The sequence below is a fragment of the Pongo pygmaeus genome, chromosome 6 (assembly GCF_028885625.2).
Source record: "Pongo pygmaeus isolate AG05252 chromosome 6, NHGRI_mPonPyg2-v2.0_pri, whole genome shotgun sequence".
NCBI classification, from domain to species: domain Eukaryota; kingdom Metazoa; phylum Chordata; class Mammalia; order Primates; family Hominidae; genus Pongo; species Pongo pygmaeus.
In genome coordinates, this window is record NC_072379.2 from 72,945,996 (window position 1) to 72,960,018 (window position 14,023).

The following is a 14,023-nucleotide window of genomic DNA, read 5'->3' on the forward strand; positions in this document are numbered from 1 at the left end:
CTACACGGTCTCTTATCTCCTATTGATAGATGAAAAACATAACTTGATGCATGTAGGGTTTGAAAACACTACAACTAATTGCCACATAGGATTTGTTTGCTTGTTTAAGTGACTTATAATTAAGGACTTAAATAATAACAACAGCACATAGGCACTTTTATTATATTATCTCTTTCAACCTTTATTCTGTAATTACTTTTTACATGCTGGGATTTGAGACTTGGTGATTTTTTTTTTTTTTTTTTTTTTTTTGAGATGGAGTCTCACTCTGTCACCCAGGCTGGACTGCAATGGCGCTATCTCAGCTTACTGCAACCTCCACCTCCCGGGTTCAAGAGATTCTCCTGCCTCAGCCTCCCGAGTAGCTGGGATTACAGGCACGTGCCACCATGCCCAGCTAATTTTTGTATTTTTAGTAGAGATGGGGTTTCACCATGTTGGTCAGGCTGGTCTTGAACTCCTGACCTCGTGATCCGCCCACGTGGGCCTCCCAAAGTGTTGGGATTACAGGCATGAGCCACCGCACCCCACTGAGACTTGGTGATTTTAACTCATTTTTATATCCCTGTTACCCTTAGTTGCAAAGAATAACATAAGCGAATGAAAAACTGTCATCAATAAACTTAAATATGTAACACATAAGGAATTTGGAAACAAGCAGTTAAAGAGTTAAAAAGTTAAAGGAATTACAGTTGTCCCTCACTGTCTGTGGGCAGTTCATTACAGGCATTCCAGCAGATACCAAAATCTTTGGATGCTTAAGTCCTTTATAGAAAATGTAGTATTTACATATAACGTATGCACATCTTCTTGTATACTTTAAGTCATTTCTAGATTAATTGTAATACCTAATACTATGGAAAAATTGTTAAATGTACTATTTAGAGAATAATGTCAAAGAAAAAAATGTCTATACATGTTTAGTACACGTGCAAACATTCATTTTTTTTTTCAAACATTTTTGATCTGGGGTTGATTGAATTCAAAGATGCAGAACCTGCAGAAAGGCAGGGCCAACTGTATATTGCTAGAGAAATCCCAAGACTGACAATCAAAGTATGTTGTTATTCTGCATTTAAAGCAAAACTCAGGACTTATCCCAACAGAATCTGGGCTGCTGAAGGACTCAAACCCTCAGAAAGAAAATCTTCCTCCAATGCACAACTCATATTTGGCCAAGAAGAATTTATTCAAGGAAGATTTACTAGAGAACAGAATTTTGAGAAACTCAATTAATTGACTGAGCAACTTTCTTATCGTCAGGGCAGAGAGTCAATGCTCCTCCCAGCCCTGGATATTGCTGTGCTTTGAGCCTTGCTATAGTCTGAATGTTCGTGCCAATGTGATAGTATTGCAAGGCAGGAATTATGAGAGGTGATTAGGTCATGAGGGTAGAACTCTCATAAATAGGATTAGTGTCCTTCTAAAAGAGGCCCCTTGCCCCTTCCACCATGTGAAAACACCACAAAAACATACTATCTATGAATCAGGAAATGGGCCCTCACCAGACACCAAATCTGGCACCTTGATCTTCGACTCAGGACTGTGAGAAATAACTTTCTCTGTTTCTTTTGTTTATAAGCCACCCCGTTCAGGGGATTTTATTATAGCCACCCAAGCAGACTGAGGCAGATGAGGGAGTTTCATTATTTTTCATGGTTTATTGCATATTAGGATGTAACAACTGAACAAAATTTTGAATTGTCTCTTGATGGGATGGAGACTTTTTTGGTTGTATATGGAATCGTTGCATCATATAAGGCCAGGCTGTTTTGCGTGTTTATTTCAGGAGACTAGTGTGAGTGGATGTTAGCAACCAAGGAGCAGAACATAATAAAAACATATTTTTATTTTGGACTGCTGCCCAGAATCTCTGTGGGGAAACCCTTCCCTATTCTTAGTCCATGTGATTTTGATAGACTGGCAAACCCCACCCCTATCCTCCAGTTTCAAGCATGGGCAAAAGACCTAGGCTTAGCCAGGGAAAGTGTGCCACCCTCCTGACATAGTACTTGGTTCAAGGATGGATGTCAACACCTAAAGAGAGTGACTAGAGTTATCTCTGGGTAATTGGAGGGAACTCTTGGAAAAACATGCTCATTTCTATGAAATTGCCACCAATAAGGACAATGTAAGGCTTGAAGTATTGGTGGCCTTTTCAATTTTTATTCTAAAGGTTAAGATTTCTGATTTTGTAATAATACACATAAAATATTTCTATTCTGTAAGATTGTTATGAAGATTAAATGAAATGATGTTTATGTAGACATCAATCCATGGCTTTGTCTAGCTTAAAATACGTAAACATAAATGTTAGCTAAAGCTATAGTATAAAAAATAGAAAGAATGTAGGGATTTGAAATATACAATGGATTATATCTCTATAAAATAGTGCCTATATTGTAGTATTCACTGCTTTATTATTTTCAATTATGGCTATGTTTCAATGACTCAGTATTAAACTAATCACTACAAAAATATTCTCCTCATGACATATAAAAGGCATGACAAATACAATGAATTTTGTACATCAGTAGAGATGCATTATACATGCTCATGTTGACTCTAGGGCTTGCAAGTTATAAAAGTTGTTCAACATAGCTTTAGTGTTGAGTGTGTTTTATTCTATCCAGATGCTTTGAAATCACCATCAGTAGAATACATGTCATTGTAAAATTGGTATTGTATAACAAGAACACCCTATCCCCTTGTATAGTGTTGGTATTTTTATGCATTTCAAAATTTCACCAGTGAGATTCATTAGGAAGTGTTAACATACTCTGTGCAGAGGCCCATTTTAGAAGAATAATTCATCTCTGCACAGCTTTAACTTTATTCTCAGCAGTCTCTTGAAACACCATTGCCCTAATTTCCAGTCACTAAAAAAGACAGGTAGCAGATTAGGTGCTGGTAATAATTATCAAATGCAAGACACGTGCCGTTAAACTCAAACTACAGTCTCAGCTACTTGGGGAACATTTCTGATATAAAGCTGCTTTCTTCATCATTCTCCAAGAAGGAGACAGAGTAAGTCTCCACTCAGTTCCAAAAGTGACAAATTTACGTTGAGAATAGTAATTTAAACTGTGATCCCAAGCTACAGGGACTTTCAGGGTAGTAACACAGAATTAGATATTTTCATTGAAAAAACTTTCAGGAACTGGTGCTTGATATTGCAAACTAGAAAATTTGTTAAGTAGGCATTCACTAGAATTCTTCTTTCTGTAATTTACACACAAATGACCAGAATCTGAAAAGTGACCATGCTGCTTTTGAGAGTCTTTGTTTTTTTTTCTATGCAACCTATGAATTCCATGTAAACATTCAAATCAAGAACATTTCGCATCTATATGTAGACCATCCTCCATAAAATTCAGTCCCATTATGATTAAGGACTCAGGCTTTTTGTTTCGTAAAGTTAGAAATAAAAGGGGAAGGCCGGGCGCGGTGGCTCAAGCCTGTAATCCCAGTACTTTGGGAGGCCGAGGCGGGTGGATTACCTGAGATCAGGAGCTTGAGACCAACCTGACCATGATGAAACCCTGTCTCTACTAAAAATACAAAAATTAGCTGGGCGTGGTGACGGGTGCCTGTAATCTCAGCTACTCGGGAGGCTGAAGCAGAAGAATCGCTTGAACCTGAGAGACAGAGGTTGCAATGAGCAGAGATCGCACCATTGCAGTCTAGCCTGGGCAACAAGAGTGAAACTTCATCTCAAAAATAAATAAATAAATAAATAAAAAGAAATAAAGGGGAAAAAGAGTAAATAGATATCCTAAATACCAGACTCCAGACTTTCAAATGCCACAAACAGAAACCCTTCTTATCTCCCCATGTGGAAAAAGTAAGTTTCTATAAAAACATTTTTAGATGACTTGAACGTTTTTATGAGGGCTGATTTTGTTTCTGACTGTACAAAACCGGATCATACAGCCACAAAGAGGGCCTGATGAGAGAGGAGAGGGAGGGGAAAGTAGAAGACAGAGATAAGATTTTTAATGAATGGTTCTTTTGCAGACAATTTTTTTTTTTCCGTTTTCTCTTTGAGTTAGTCATTTAAGGATCCAAACAATGACATTAGAATTCCTTTCAGAATAGTCTAATTTGGATCATCAAAGCCACTGGATTCATGAAGTCTCGGAGATTAGCTAAAGGAAGCATGTCCCAAACACCTTTGACTTGAAAAAAACTTTCGGTCCAATATATAGCTCCACACAGTCTGTAGAATTTTAATTTTTAAAGTAATTTTTGGGTGACACGTAAGAAATATATTTTAAGTAAGTAAATATATACATACAGTTTTGGGTAAATGAATTATTTAAAAATATAAAATATTTAAGTGCAACCTTAAGAACGGAAATAATACATAAAAATATAAATTTCCACCTTTTCCATTAAAAATCAGTTTCTAAGAAAATTTTAATTTTATTTTAAAGGCCAAAATTTGTTGAAAAAGAAACAATCTAATAGTATGGCATATTTGGGTTTGTGAATAAATAGCAATTGAAATATACATTTAAAATGCATGTTATAATATGAAAAAAGCTGCTAAATTATGACCAGATGTGTAGAATTCTTGCTCCATACTTAAAAAAAATGGACTGTTTTACTTTTAGATTATCATGTTTTGTTTCTGACTGCATAGATAAGAAGAGATTCAAATTGTTATTTGAAATGTCTGCAAATAACACATTGTATGCTGGTTAATTTTTTTATTTCTCATGATTCAAAGCCATGTTTAATAATCATTACATTAGTTTATGCTTTTCAAATGGATTTTTGAAGTACTAAATACACACAAGAATTTTGATCTGATGAAGAGAAAATGAACAAAATTTGCAGAATTATATTATTATGTCCCTAGTTTCCTTATTGCATTTCAACATCAGTGTTCCCTGTGCTTCCTGTCTTTAACAAATGGTCAATTATGGATATAAATTAAACAACATTTGACCTAGAATTTAAAAAAGCAATGTGCTGTTTAAAACTAATGTACTAGCTAGGATTTATCAACTGAGTCAGAAATGGTAACTGAGTCATAAGCCAGCTCATCTGACTTCTCAGAGGACCATAAACTAGTCTGTTCTAAAGCAAACATCTCCTACATAATTATTTGATTTTTAATTTAAGTAATGGATGTTGCAATAGGTAAATTAATATTATCTTTTTTTTTTTTTTTCTTGAGACGGAGTCTCGCTCTGCTGCCCAGGCTGGAGTGCAGTGGCACGATCTCGGCTCACTGCAAGCTCTGCCTCCCAGGTTCACACCATTCTCCTGCCTCAGCCTCCCGAGTAGCTGGGACTACAGGCACCTGCCACCACGCCTGGCTAATTTTTTGTATTTTTAGTAGAGACAGGGTTTCATCCTGTTAGCCAGGATGGTTTTGATCTCCTGACCTCGTGTTCCGCCCTCCTCGGCCTCCCAAAGTGCTGGATTACAGGCGTAAGCCACTGCGCCTGGACCACCGTATAATCTTTAGTTATACAAACTGCTAGACCTGAGGATCAATGGTTGGGAAAAACTACTGTGGTCTAAGCTCTTCGGTTTCCCCAAAAGGAACTTGAGGCCCAGAGAGTTGATGCCTTCACTAAGTGTTTAACGGTAGTGTGATGTTTAACACAAAATGGCAATTTATCAATATTTGTTTGATGTTGTTATTATTGGTATCTATGGTTTTAAAATCATTATTTATTTTTCTTCATTTTGGTATTACATTTTTGTTTCATAGTATATCTTCTATTGTTATTACATTGGAATAAAAAATAAAATTCGGTTTCTGTTCTTAGAATAATTATGCCATTATTACAGATATGAAAGGTCAAGCAAAGTGGGATTACTGGCATTTTCTGTTTATAAAGATTTGATAGTGTTTATTTTCTTCTTTGGTATTGTGCATAGCCTTTAAATCCTAATTATTTGACTGTTGTGTAACAGCCTATATTTTTAAAAAAATCTCAGAATTTCTGACATTGATTTTTCAAAAAATACTTTAGTAATTTGGACTCAAAAGCTGATCTTAAAGTATAAAACAAACATGAAAGAAGAAATGAGATAATTATCAGTAATTTCTAACTACTCAATTCTTTGCGCAAACACGATCCCAGATTTAGACAAGTTTTACATTTTCCATTCTTAATTTTATTTGTCTGATACACGTAATAGTGTATCAAAGTCAAATAGGAAAGTAAAAATCACAAATTATTTTAAACAGAAGGAATTAAATGGCTAGAATGGGTTGTGCACTTGATGAAAGATCTAAGGAACCAAACAGAGGTTGTTTAGGTAACCCAGAGATTAGTATCAGCAGGAAGCTGTTGCCATTCTGTAGTATGGAGGACCTCCTGTTATGGAGGTGATGTGGAATCTAGAAACCTGCCAGGAGGCTTGGCCTGTGCCAGAGTTAATGAGGAGACTTACCCACTACTGAAGATGCTATCCAAGGAAATGAGAGAAGGACAGAGATACCGTGGCTTCTATCTTCCTGTGCCCTCCAGTTTCCCACTAGTGCCCAACTTGACCCATGCTCAAACAGAAGAACCATTGATTTCCTCTCCCTGTTTCTCCTCTTCTGCACGGGGAATTATTCTTGTGATACAATGCAGACACAAGGAAGGTTCATATAACACCCTGATTGATTGATTGATTTTATTTAATGGACTATGGAGACAACGTTAGCTACTTCTTGTTCTGCAATCACAACACACTTTACACAAAATATTTTCACACATTTCATGTGACATCTATTACTCACTTGAAGATGTCCCTTCCTCAATATGTTTTGATCTTCCTGAGTAAAAAAGCCACCCTTTCATTTTCAATGCCAGGGAAATCATCTTGTTTATACCATGCACCATGTATGAACAGAGCTGTGGAACGTTAACCTACCAGCTCCTACAATTAAATGATGCCCAAATGATAAAAGCTAGAAATAGATGAGTAAATGTCCGTGGTAATAATGCGTATGCCTCATAGCTACATACCTTCAGATTCTGCTTCCCCTCAGAGGGTTTTTGCTAATGTCACTACTCCCCTCACTAGTAAGAAGCCTATTGTATTCCTTAATAAACTCAACCTCAATACCCAAACATTGGCCCTAAAGGGAAAAATCTCTATATGGGACATGATCAGGTTATAAAGGATGGCTGCTACTTCACATACACACACATACAAATAAAAATGTCTTCCTCATTGCTAATTTTAGTATATTTGGTTTGATTTTATTATCTGAGCCAAGAGTTAGTTAACTGCCTGCTAAATTAACATGGCTTAACAAAGGACAAATATTATCTCACACCTGCCTTATGTTTGTTAGAGTTATGGCCTTTACTAGGCATCATTAGATTATAAACCAAAGTATATTGAGTTTTCCTCCCTCCATCAGTCTCAGAAAATATTTGTAAAGCATTAGGAACAAAGCGGGGTTTGAAGGTGTACCTTGGTGTACTCTTTCCTCACTGGCGTGCCTGGCTTTGACAGGTATATAGAAGGCTGACATTGAGGCCATTATTGAAGTATCTGTTCTGTTGACTCTGACTACAGATTTAGAGGAAGAGCTATAATCACTTTAAATCACATTTCCAACAAATGTGTCCTAACTAAGCTCTGTAAATGAACTTTGGACCACATAGTTTTTCTTCCATGCATTTGTTTATTCTGCAAATGTTTATTCGGTGCCTGCCCTCGCCCTATATAATAAACTGAGAATACAAAGATGAAAAAAAACCCTTGTGTTTGGTCCTCAAGAAGCACAGGTTGTTTCAGTCTCACCGAAAGTAAGACACAAAAACATTCATTTAAGTAGACAATATACAGGCTATTCTGATATAGGTATACATAAAATGCACAATGAAAAGAAGGTTGATAAAGAACTCACCCAGAAGGTTGTCTTTGGGCTGATGGGGTGAGAAACATATTCTAGGCAAAGAGAAGCTTTGCAAAGGCATGCAAGCACAGGAGAGCATGAGATTATCAAGGAGCTAAAATTACTGCTTTTATGGGATCAGGGGTTGGGAGGAAGTATGGAGATGAGACTGAAGGGGTAAACCGAGGCCAAGACAAAGTTCCTTGTGTGCCAGCCTAAGGTGTTTGACTGTTTATCTTGTAAGTCATGAAAACCCATTGAACATTTTGGAGCATGGTAAAAATATTTCAAACATCTACCTGTTAACAGTGGGGGAGAATGGACTGAAGTGAAGATTAAGTTTACAAACAGGAAATCTAGTTAGAAATACATTTTACTAATCAATGAGGAGTCTTTTACTTAAAACTCACTAAACAGATATTACATTAAGAGACAGCCAGGGCCGGGCACGGTGGCTCTCGCCTGTAATCCCAGCACCTTGGGAGGCCGAGGTGGGTGGATCTCGAGGTTGGGAGTTCAAGACCAGCCCAGCCAAGATGGTGAAACCCCGTCTCTGCTAAAAATACAAAAATTAGCCACACATGGTGGCACGCGCCTGTAATCCCAGCTACTTGGGAGGCCGAGGCAGAGAATTGCTTAAACCCAGGAGGCAGAGGTTGCAGTGAGTGGAGATAGTGCCACTGCACTCCAGCCTGGGCAACAGAACGAGACTCTGCCTCAAAAAAAAAAAAAAAAAAAAAAAAAAAAAAGACAGCCAGTATGAGGTCAGTCAGTGGGCCTACACAGAGGAACAAAAATGGTCACAGGCTCTACCCTTGTGGAATCACGCTTCAGTGATGAAGTAAGATACTGCAAAGGCAGTTGCAGTGGAGCTGGAGAAAGAGTTGAACATTAGAGAAGTGTGAAGGTGGATGAAACTGAACTTTGAGACAATAGTACATGGAAAGATGGATACATCTAAGATGTTTTATGGGCTGAGTTGTGTTCCCCATAAAAAAAATTTAATAAATTGAAGTCCTAACTCCTACTACTTCAGAATGTGTTTCTATTTGGAAAAGGGTAGTTGTAGATGCAATTAAGATAAAGCCATACTGGAGTAGGGTGGCTCTCTATTCCAATATGACTGGTGTTCTTATATATATATAAAAAGAAAATTGGTGTATTAGTCAGGGTTCTCCAGAGGGACAGGACTAAGAGGATAGATCTAGATATGAAGGGGAGTCTATTAGGAGACATGACTCACACAATCACAGGGTGAAGTCCCACAATAAGCCAACCGTAAGCTGATAAACCAGGAAGCCAGTCTGAGTCCCAAAACCTCAAAAGTAGGGAAGCTGACAGTGCAGCCTTCAGTCTGTGGCCAAAAGCCTGCAAGCCCCTGTCACATCACTGGTATAGGTCCAAGAGTCCAAAAGCTGAAGAATTTGGAGTTCAAGGGCAGTAAGCATCCAGCACAGGAGAAAGATGGAGGCCAAAAGACTTAGCCAATCTAGTCTTTCCACGTTCTTCTGCCTGCTTTTATCCTAGCTACACTAGCAGATGATTAGATGGTGCCCACCCGGATTGAGGGTGGATCTGCCTTTCCCAGTCCACTGACTCAAATGTTAATCTCCTTTGGCAACACCCTCCCAGACACCCAAGAACAATACTTTGCATCCTTCAATCCAGTCAATTTGACACTTAATATTAACCATCACAACTGGATACATGCACGCAGGGAGTACGCCATGTGAACATGAAGACAGAGACTGGGGTGACAGGTCTGCAAGTCAAGGAATGCCAAAGATTGGCAGCAAACCACCAGAAGCCGAGGAGAAACATGGAACAGATTCTACTTCACAACTCTCAGCAGGAACCAACCCTGCCAACACTTTGATTGTGAACTTCTAGCCTCTAGAACCGTGAGACAAATTTCTGGGTGGCTTAAAAAATCCAGTTGGCGATACTTTGTTATGGCACCCATAGGGAAATAATACACATGATCGTCAGGTTCTCAGCTTGGGCAATTTTATTTCAGAGTAAGAAACATAATAGGACCTTGATTTCTTCCCTTTATGTGTCATTAAAAAGGGAGATCCTTTTTTTTTTTCTTGCTTCCCTCATAAGTCCTGAGATTTTTGCTTTCATCATTGAATTTGTGCAATTCTTATTAATTAATTGTATTTGAAGTTGAAAAAGGACAGACATGATTTCTGGTGCCAACATTAATTCTTGTTTCAAACATTACTGGTTTACTGCAGTCAAACAATGAATCACTCGCAGAATTTTGGTAAAAAATCAGACAAAAATTCAGAAAATCCTTCTGATTGTTCAGATTGTTCAGTCTGTTCTGATTGAACTGACTGTGGGCCACACAGTTCTGGAACTAATAAAAGTAAAGTGTATTCCTTGCTCATATAGTTATATGAACAACCTACCTGTATAAACTGTCAAGCAATTTGATGGTTTACTGCTTTATAATACTTTAAACTCCACCTTTATAAAAACCATAGCCTGTTAGCACTTTCTCTTGATCTTTGCAGAATACTATGAAAATAATAATAAACCTCTGGGTGGAATAAACAATCTGCCTGTGACAATTGCCCAACTGCCTTCTGGCAAGTCTAGTCCTTTCTGCTCTCTTTAAAGTTTTAAAGTGCAAATTGCTTTGCAGCAGCAATATATTCTGGTCAAAGTGAGGGGAAAAGTACGAGTCTGACTTAAAACTTGAGGTTGATTATTGAATCATCTGAACTTCATCAGTGGTTTTGTAAAATTTGTTCTTTTCTAGGGAAGCAGTTTTTGCCTATGAATCAGAAGAAATTAGCCCTTTGTAGGGCCAGGCGCGGTGGCTCACGCCTGTAATCCCAGCACTTTGGGAGGCCGAGGTGGGCGGATCATGAGGTCAGGAGCTCTAGACCATCCTGGCTAACACGGTGAAACCTCGTCTCTATTAAAAATCCAAAAAAATTCGCCGGGCGCGGTGGCGGGTGCCTGTAGTCCCAGCTACTCGGGAGGGGGCAACAGAGAGAGACGCCGTCTCAAAAAAAAAGAAAAAAAGAAAGAAAGAAATTGGCCCTTTGTGAGAATGTCCTCATGGAGAATTGCTTTCAAAGGACTTAAGAATTATAATGTGCCATTAACTACTCTTCACACCCCAAATCTACCTAGTTTATTTTTCCTTTCCACTCCTATTATTCTTAGATACTGTTTGTATCATGCAGCAATGTTGTCTGCCTTTTAATGTTGGTATTACTCCATCTTTTAAAATTTGTTCTATTGGTCGGGCGCGGTGGCTTACCCCTGTAATCCCAGCATTTTGGGAGGCCCACGTGGGCGGATCACGAGGTCAGGAGATCGAGACCAGCCTGACCAACTTAGTGAAACCCCGTCTCTACTAAAAATACAAAAATTAGCCGGGCGTGGTGGCATGCGCCTGTAATCCCAGCTACTCAGGAGGCTGAGGCAGGAGAATCGCTTGAACCCGTGAGGCGGAGGTTGCAGTGAGCCGAGATCGGGCCACTGCACTCCAGCCTGAGCAACAGAGTGGGACTCCGTCTCAAAAAAAAAAAAAACAAAAAACTGTTCTATTATAATCTAATGCACATTAAGTATAGAGTCAGAGATTTATAAAAACTGTCATATAGTACCAGGTCCCTGATGAAATAACAAAAATTAGTATCAGGTTTTATTTTCTTATTATTGATATTTGAGAACCTGCCCAATTCTTTTGCCTGACCATAGTAACACATTCACCTCTTATTTATTTATTTTTCCACTATAATAAGGCTTCTAATTTTTCCTAATAGCTAACTGAGGCCTTTCCTAGTCTCTTTTTTCCTAGTCCTCTCTTCTGTATTTGCCATGTGGGTTATTCTATTTCTCCTTCACTTGGCTTTTGTGATACGACATTCTCCTGGGTCTTACATCTTTCTTACTGTTTTTTCTTTGTCTCTATCTTCTTTTCATCCACCTCAGTTTCTCATGCTCACTGGGTTATCTAATCTACTCACACAGTTTCATCTTCTAAGCTTCAATGCATGGTCCAAACCCCTCCCCAGATATATATCCTATAGTCTACCGGACATCAACAAATGATTGTCCCATAGAAAATTTACAAACAATATGTTGAAAAGTAAAATTATCTTCCCCTACCAAATTTCTTTCCTCATCCTATATTTTTTATCTCAGTTGATAGAATCATGGCCAGGAAATGTGGGTAGAAATTTGTAATAAATTTACCCCTCCCTCGTATATACCAACCATGTATAATTAATCACAGAATATAGATAATTTTAACATCCTAATCCATCCTTTCTAACCCATCCCTACAGTCATCACCTTAGTTTACATTCTCGTTATCCGTTATCCATCTGCTGCTTCTTCATTAGTGTATTAATCGGTCTTATTTTCCCTTTCTTGTCCCAGTCAAATTAATCTTCAACCCAGCTGCTAGAATGATTCTTCAGAAATGCAGATTTAAACACATGGAACCCTGTGCTTAAAGTCTTTCAACGTCTTCTTGTAATTTAGGAGATATATCTCAAACTGCTTAACTCAGAGCAAAAGCTCTCTTCTCTGATCCTTGCCCGTATCTCCAGAGGCACCTCCAGCTAGCTGCTCCCTTGCACTTTATGCCTCAGCAATGCCAAACTGCTTGCATTTTTGTCAGACACCATTAGCTCCTCTGCGCTGTGTCTTTGCTTTTGCTATTTGGAAGACTTTCTTTCCCCCCCGCCGTGACCTAGCTAACTTTTAAGAACTCATTCAGGTGTCACTTTTTTCCAGACACCTTTCATTGCAAACCATCCTCTGTTCTCCACAGGGTATAGCAAGTATTCAGTAAATATTTGTTGAAGGAATTACTCCACTTCATTTTGTTGATCTAAGTGGTGAACAATCTAAAAACATATCAACATAATATTAGAACTACTAATACTAATTTTCAAGTCAATGTAAAATGTGTATCCCCTGCATTGACTTATTCCATGTGGAGCTATGAAAGTGAGACTGAGCTCTTCTCTACTTTTGGAAAAATTATTCTCTTAACCTTTGTATAATTATTTTCTCTTTATAGCATCATAGTTTCTCTTTATAGTATCATGTGCTATTATTTGAGTAAGCAGAAAATATTTGTATGAAATTTCGACAAAATATACAAATTATATGTCTTTGTTTAGGATTGGGGAATCAAATATTAAACTCTGTCTATAAGCTATAATCTAAATGTTTATTGCTCAGTTTTGACAGGCACGTAAATAGCATTTCCAGCAGGCTCAGTGTGAAAACAAAACTATAATGTGTCATGGAGGTAGTGATACAGATACTAATAGCTCTTTCCACTAATTCCTAATTATATTGGTAACAGTATATTTGCTTACCATAGAAGACAATACCGGTGGGACACTTGAATTATAATTAACCTTATTTAGTTTACCTATTGGATTGTATCCTTGAAGTTCTTAGATCTAAGGAGACTGACCTGAAAGGTTTGTAGATTGAGATTCTCCTAAGAACAAAAGCAAAGACTGTGGCCACTTTAGTGAGGATAGAGATGCTGAAGTAATTCCCTGAGATTTATTCCTGCCATTTCAATTAGATCAATGAGTTAACAGAGTCAGGGGCAGGTCTTTCCTGTCATGTGATGATTTGAGAATCATCACTTCTCAAAGGATTTTTAAAAACAATTATATCTTTTCACTATTTTTAATGGAATGGAATATTAGATACACAAAATACATGCAATGTATACATGTAAGTCATGGAGCATATTACTAAAGTGACAATCACTGACAGAGTGATTCTCATTGGTAAGAAGATCCTCTTAATGGAAACTAAATGTTGGGTACTCATGAACATAAAGATGGCCTATTAGTCTGTTTTCATGCTGCTGATGAAGACATACCCAAGACTGGGCAATTTACAAAAGAAAGAGGTTTAATAGGCTTACAGTTCCACGTTGCTGGGGAAGCCTCACAATCATGGCAGAAGGCAAGGAGGAGCAAGTCACATTTTACATGGATGGCAGCAGGCAAAGAGACAGCTTGTGCAGGAAAACTCTGCCTTATAAAGCCATCAGATATCATGAGACATATTCACTACCATGAGAACAGTACAGGAAAGACCTGCCTCCATGATTCAATTACCTCCCACCAGGTCCCTCCCACAACACGTCAGCATTAA